Source organism: Atractosteus spatula, chromosome 15 (assembly GCF_055471065.1).
Source record: "Atractosteus spatula isolate fAtrSpa1 chromosome 15, fAtrSpa1.hap1, whole genome shotgun sequence".
In the NCBI taxonomy this organism is placed as follows: Eukaryota; Metazoa; Chordata; class Actinopteri; order Semionotiformes; family Lepisosteidae; genus Atractosteus; species Atractosteus spatula.
This window is the reverse complement of record NC_142720.1, coordinates 6626899-6634031: the sequence shown is the minus strand read 5'-3', so window position 1 is coordinate 6634031 and position 7133 is coordinate 6626899.

Sequence of the window (7133 nt, the reverse complement as noted above, 5' to 3'; positions counted from 1 at the left end):
ATAAAATGAATATCTTTCTGTGTCATCTGTGAAGTACACACCAGAGAGAAATTAGCTGTTCCATGAGAGAATTATGGACAATGAACTGAGAAAAGCGCAGCAGGGCCACTTGTGACCACAGTTAGTTTTGAAAATACAGTGTGAAGTCAGTCAAAAGAAAATACATTTTTCAGGGGATCAGTTTCCATCATGTCTGGGCAGCGTGTTACAGACACACACCATCCCCTTTTGAAAAAAAAAAGAATAAACCTGTTCTTGGTCCTTAATACACTTCCTTATACAGCAATATCCAGTTGTGTCTCTGTGTTTTTATTTCGCTGCTAAGAATAATAATGTGTTGCATTAGTTAAAGTAGGGAGCTACGTCAGCATGTGTAGGCTGCAAAGGAACAAGTAAAGGTTTATTCCATGCTGAAAAGAGAAGAAAAGAAACACAACGTTTTGGCTGTGCAGCTTTCTTCATATGTCCAACCGGGTGACACCCGAAGAAGGCTCCACAGCCGAAACGTTGTGTTTCTTTTCTTCTATTTTAAGCACGGAATAAACCTTGACTTGTTCCTTAATAATGTGTTGGGTTAACTTTGTCAATATCTTTTGGGATTCTCAATACCTGTGTCGGATCCTCTAATTATCTTCTCTATTCAGTATTGAAGAGATTCAATTCTTTCAGTTTTCTGTGTCTGCTCTATAGTATTTTCCACCCCCACCCCCCTTGTTTTTATGTAATTTGTAAACAAATATTCTTGTTAAGTCAAGACTATTGATATAAATTAAGTAGAGCATTGTTTCTTCTCCAGATATCTGTGGTACTCTACTAATGACATGTTAAATGACATTTCTCTGAAGCCTGTGAGCTCTAGGCTCCATAGCAACACAAAGCTTCTGTTATTGTTGCAGTTACCAAGCATTTCTTTCAATTAAATCTACTGATTGTTCTGCTCCTCCCTCATTGCTCATGCAGGTCTCCATGAGAAGCAGATACACCGTACTTTTTCTGGAGGGGAGAAGGGAGGAGACTTTGCTCAAACACTTCTGAAAATGGCACACCAGAGTGATGTAGGCAACAATGTCCACAGATATCGCTACTTCATTCATGAAGCCACTGTGTACAAGCCTGTACAAGTCTCATTGAATAAAAAACCTTATCCTTATAAAGGGAAAACCATATATTTTATTTATAGAAAATGTGACATGAGGAACATTGTCTTTTTTAATACAATATAGCTCTATAATGATTCCAGTCTCTGGAAAGCAACGAAAGAACAAATACTGTTATTTATTTTTGGGGAGTCCGAAGCAAACCCTTTGTTATTTAAGGAAAAAATAATCGTCAGCTTTCATGAGGTGACCGTTTAAGGAGGACCGTGTAATCCCAGCTAAAATATCTGTTTTTCATGGGAGTGCCCCACGAAAATGAAAAGTTATTGTGATGGGATACTTACACTTTCTAAGTCATATTTTAATGTTCTCTTTCAATTAAATCACCTCTTAGCCCAATTCCATTGTGGGTGATTATAAAATAAATAAAATTGCAACATCTGCCATATCTGGGTAAAAGCGTGCACTTTCCAAAGAGAGAGTCATCCATTCCATTGAGTACACTCACATTTCCGCAGTGAAACATCAATAACAGTTTTTTGCACAACAAATGGTACAACTATTTGCTCTGATTGCTCTATTGAAACACCCAGCAATTTGTTAAAGCCAAACTCATTCAAAGGAATGTGGAAAAACGGGTGTTTAGGTTTCTAGGCTGGCTCTCTCTACAGTATGTGAGGTGTTTTTTTTTTCTGAGACTGTTAGCGGATACGAAAAAGATGAAGAAACAAAGTATTTATTTGTTAATGACCCAGAGTCACTGCTTATACAGTGGGATTTAGACATTATGTTGCTGAGCCCGAAATAGAAAAGCAGGAAGTGAAATCTCAAAACCTTACAGTTTTTGAGAGCAGCCACAAGCCACACAATAGGTGTTATCAAAGGGATACTAATGAGAAAGGAGAGAAGGAATATGTGTTTCATCAGTGTATCAGCTGTAAAGACACAATGTTCTGGAGTTTATCGTGTTACTCACTAAACCTGTGTATGGAAAGCATTGGGCGTGGTATGTTAAAAATAGACTCAGGAACACCCTTTAGATGTCCCAAGAATGTGAAAACTTAATATAATCATCTAGGCACTACTTTTTGCCTGCTTTTGCATGAGGACTGTGAAACAGCTAATCAATACTTGTTCCGTGGCTGTTAACTTTAATTATATATACAGAAAGTACAGAAAAAATCATTTCAGACAGTTCTACTGTTCCTCTTTGATGTGTGAAATGACGAGAGCTGACTATTATGCATTTCCCTAATAGAGACACCTATATCAAATTAAAAAAAAACAATTTTAAAACCTATCAGGAGCTTCTTTTACAATGCTGATATTTCAGTGTGATGCTTTCTCATTATTAGATATGTGAAATGTCACTAGAGGGAAGACATGCCTCAAAAGACAACAGGAATCTTGCCCAATTGTTTAAAAAGAAAGGAGGATCAAGTGAGCCCTGTTCTGTCAGGTGTGGCTGTGTTTAACAGTCAGGGACTGAAGGTGTGTTAGCATTTTTAAAAAGCAAGAAGGAGCAGGAAATCTTTTTTTTTGCCTGGGCAGTGTTGCAATTAACTTCAGACTACACCCCAGAGCACCTTTGCTTCCCAGCCGGTTAAACCATCACACAAAAAGCAGGATGGATAAAAAAAATCACAAAGGGAAGTCACATAAGACATTGGAATGACCACTTGTTCCCTTCAAAAAATAAACCAAATCTCCCTGGGATTAAAGTAGAACAGACAAAATAATTAAAATAGACTAAAATCTTTTAAAATCTTCATCATATAGCAGCAGCCAGATAACCACCAGCCAGACTGCAGCTCTCCTCTTTTCATGCAGGAATGTATTAAAAAAATTGACTTTCTTCATCGTTTCCTATATTTGGATTTATCTATAAAAAAGACTTTGTAACATTTGTCTGCAAAGAATATAGCGAGAAAGGATGATTCACAAAACACTCTTATGTGAACAACTGTGATGTTGCTCCTCTGCTCTTTAACACTGAGACTTCGGTGGGTGGGGTGGCGCAGGTTTTTTTAATTCAGCTAAAAAACACGCTCAAGGTGCCATCTTCAGACTCACCCTGCTCTTTACATTAAAAGCTCCTGTGCTTGTTGCCAATGGTTGTCGCATGCACTCAGGAATTGGCTATGGGTCTCCAGATGTCAGACCTGTAGAGCTACAGTAGCACTTGAGCTGGGTGCTTCACACAGGTGTTTTGAAGGACGCCCTGACTGAGCTGAGTGCATCAGTGCACATAAACATTCCACATCTTCAACCAGGTTTACTCACCAGGCTTTAATTTCTTTACACCCAAGCTGTGCTGCCGCTGGGAACTGCATTAATCTTTTGGGGTTGGTGTCTCTGGGCATCAGACTTTGCAGACCTGGTTCCAGAGGTGTTGCTTGCTTGACCTCTCTCTAGTGTCCAGAAGCATCCATCCGGACCAGGTCTTTGAGGGTTGTGGGTTGCACGTGCTGTTTCTCACTCAGATCCCATGCCCTCCACAGCACAGGAGAGAAGAGTGCTTTTTTCTTTATTATAATGGTAGACAATTTCACAGGGATTTCAATTATGTCGAATGATCTCACAGTTAATTGAAAAGAAGGCAGTAGCTAGTGACTGTTAACCTGGGCTATCAAGCCATTCATCCATCCATTTTATAAACGCTTTATCCAATTAATGGTCACGGGGGAGCCAGCGCCTTTTCCTGGCAAGCAAGGGGCACAAAGCAAAGGCACATACAGCCTGGATGGGTTACCAGTCCATTACAGGGCACACAAAGACACAAACACACACTCACCAAGGCCAATTGACCTACCAGTACAGTATGCTTATGAACTGTGGAAGGAAACCAGCGCACATGAAGGAAACCCATGCAAACACAGGCAGAACATACAAACTCCTCATAAACAGCAAGCAGCCCAGAGCAATGCTGCCTCACCTTATTTATACTAAAAATAAAACTAAGTTTTTAGTATCCTCCTTTCAGATTTTTGTTTGTGTATAATGTAAGTACCGTTTTCTGCAGGAAATAATGCCTAAGGCATGGACAACAACAACATAGTAGAGATAAATGTGATAAATACTATAGTGGTGCTCAGAAAAAGCAAGATAGCACAATATATATGAATGAAGTGCAGAATAATAGACGGAGTCTTGTAAGGAGGCACACACATCATTGCTCTACTGGCACACTGTTTCTGCTTTCATAGACCATATAAGATCACTTTATTGGCCATATTCAATTTATTGCATTAGGAATTTGTCTTTTTGCATACCCCAGCTTGCTCTCCATGAGACACACAGGCAGGGAGAGAGAAGCTTGGGGTCAGAGCGCAGGGTCAGGATGGATGGAATGGAGTAGGATTCCTCTGCTGGCTGTGGGATACGAACCAGTATAAGATCTAAGATCCTTAGCCACAGAGCCACCGTTCTGCCCACATTTGGGCCCAACGCTCCAGGGCCATCCATTTTCAGGGCTAGTTGATTCGGCCCAAAAAGTTATACTTTACAGTTATACACAAAATTTTAAGAAGAGGAGTCAGTATAATTTCGTGCTCTCATAACTGATTCCTTAAGATGTCATTTAAGCGCACCCATTCCATCAAAGATTTCCAGTCTTGGGTGGTTAATCATTAATGACAATGTTGTTGAGAAAACAACGACCCTTGATTTTGGTTAGATAGGCACGTTTCTGATGTTTTAGAACATAGGGAGAAAATATTAGAAAGCCTTTATTGCCATGTCGAATAGTTTTAAGATCTTATCAGTAAAAAAGTGTGGTTAAGTGCTGTAATCTCAGTCTGAAAGGTACAGTATATAGGACTACATGGTGATTTGCTCTAAAGGCTTTAAACATTTGAATGGACTGCACATTTGTAGTCTTTCTCCCCATGATTCTGTAGCAGAAAAGTTCTTCAATTACAGTGTGTGACCTTCTGTAAAACCAATTTATTTGCATTGCGTCGTGATCAATTTGAAAAAAATGATAGATTAATAGCAGATATAACAACAGAGCCAACACTGGAACTCAAAGAGGCCTATTCTCCTCTACCTCCACCTACCTCTACCTTTAACCTTTCACAGGTGAGCTTCAGAGGAAAACTCATTGTTCGTGTTCATCCCCAGAGTGCATTTCCACAATTAGCTTTTGCGTGCCTGATTAGAGGCTAATTATCATGAAAAACAAAATCAAGCAAAGAGAAAAACAAATTCCAGGACATGAAATAAGATGATGAACAACAAAAGACAGAAGAGCAAAGTAAGTTATTTTAAAGGACCCAACTTTAAAAAACACAGGAAGATCAAACATTTGGATAAAGAGCTATTAAATGCATGCATAGCAATATGATGGTGGAGCTTCTTTTAAAACACCTCAAGGGGGGGTTAGGGTTCACATTTTGGGTAGGGCATTGTTGTTGTGCCCTCGAGCAAAGTACTTCTCTCCAGGAAAAAGCCCTGCTGTGGAAATTGTTTCATACGCAAGTCACTTTGGATAAAAGTGTCAGCCAAATAAATGAGTAGCAATTATTAATAAATGATGTGAGATTCCATTAGCTCTTTAATGTAGGCTTGTTAGTAGCAAACCTGGGTGGTCCTTCCATGGTGGGTAATACTGCAGCTGTGTATCCCACATTAAACGAATACCCCAGTGATTTGCAATTTCCTGCTGTTTCACCATGTACGTTTTTGCATACGCAGGTAAATTGGGAGGAACAGACTAACCTGCAGTTCAGTCTGAACCCTCATGGTGCTGGGCTAGCCATTCCAATGACACTCCTCTGAATAATTACATAATTCACTCTTCACTTACTGTCCAAAGTAAGACTGTATGATTAATTAGGACCTTGTTACTGTGAAGGAACACCTTCTAGCTGGAGGCAAACAGGAACTCCAAGCCTTAGATACTGTACAACATTGTTCTATATTCTGTGCCATCACCTTCATTACCTGACGCTTTGAAAATTTTGGGAAAAAAAGCTTTAATTTTTAATCTAAAGAATAAAACAAGCATACTTTTCGAAAGGGCTTGTACGCAAAATGCAACATCCTGATTTTAGAAGAATAAAATACCTTCGGAAAATACCAACATTTTTGTAAACAAGAGATGTGGGCTGCTGGTATGAGAGCAATAATATCTGTGAATCAATACAAAAAAGACACAGCTGCTAAAATCAGCTTTTAAAATCGTCCAAGGCATTTTGTATTTCTGTAAAAGTACTGGGTGTTGGCTAAACTGGCCTGACCTGAAATATATATATATTTTAAAAAAATATGCATTCTATGACTCATGTGCAATTTTTCCAAACTATAGGTTTTAATGTACTGAGACAATAAAACAATAAAAAGGAGATCTCAGAAAGGCACAGTCATTTATCAGGTACAGATTATTGAGAAATCTCTTTGTCTTAATGCAGTTTGCCTGGCTTTGAAAAGAGTTTATTCAGTCTTTGCTTACAGAGGTGTGGTAGAAAGGCTTGGTCTGCCTCTTGGCAGACATACTATCAGTATGAAACCACCTGCAGACCAGCCAACACTACTACTTTTTATTCAAAGTCACACTAATTGTGGAACCCATAAAAAAAAGGGTACATAAGTGGAACAGTAGTACATGGCAGTACTACACAGTATTGACGGAAACATGCAACTCATGTTTGGCTCTAACTGGCTTGAACAGTGGACTCCGAAGGACTTTTCCTAACACACTCCTCCTAAGAACTGAATAGCGTTTCATGATTGAGTATATTGTGCTTTGCCACCATGGTCTACTTTTATGAGCATCTGCACATCTTTCAGGTGAATCTCAACTATGTCTACTATGACCCAAAACATAAAAAAACGGACAGTGTAGCCTTCTTTCTTGGCACATACACCAAAGGCAGTAATGGGGGCAGTGGTTACACCAAAACAAGACAGCGGTATGGATGAGATTTGATACCTTACAGCTCAAAACTATATGAAAACTTGAAAAGTTGAAAAGGAAATCAGTCACAGAGTTAGAATGCATCTGCATTTCACTACACGTTATTGCATTACAATTCG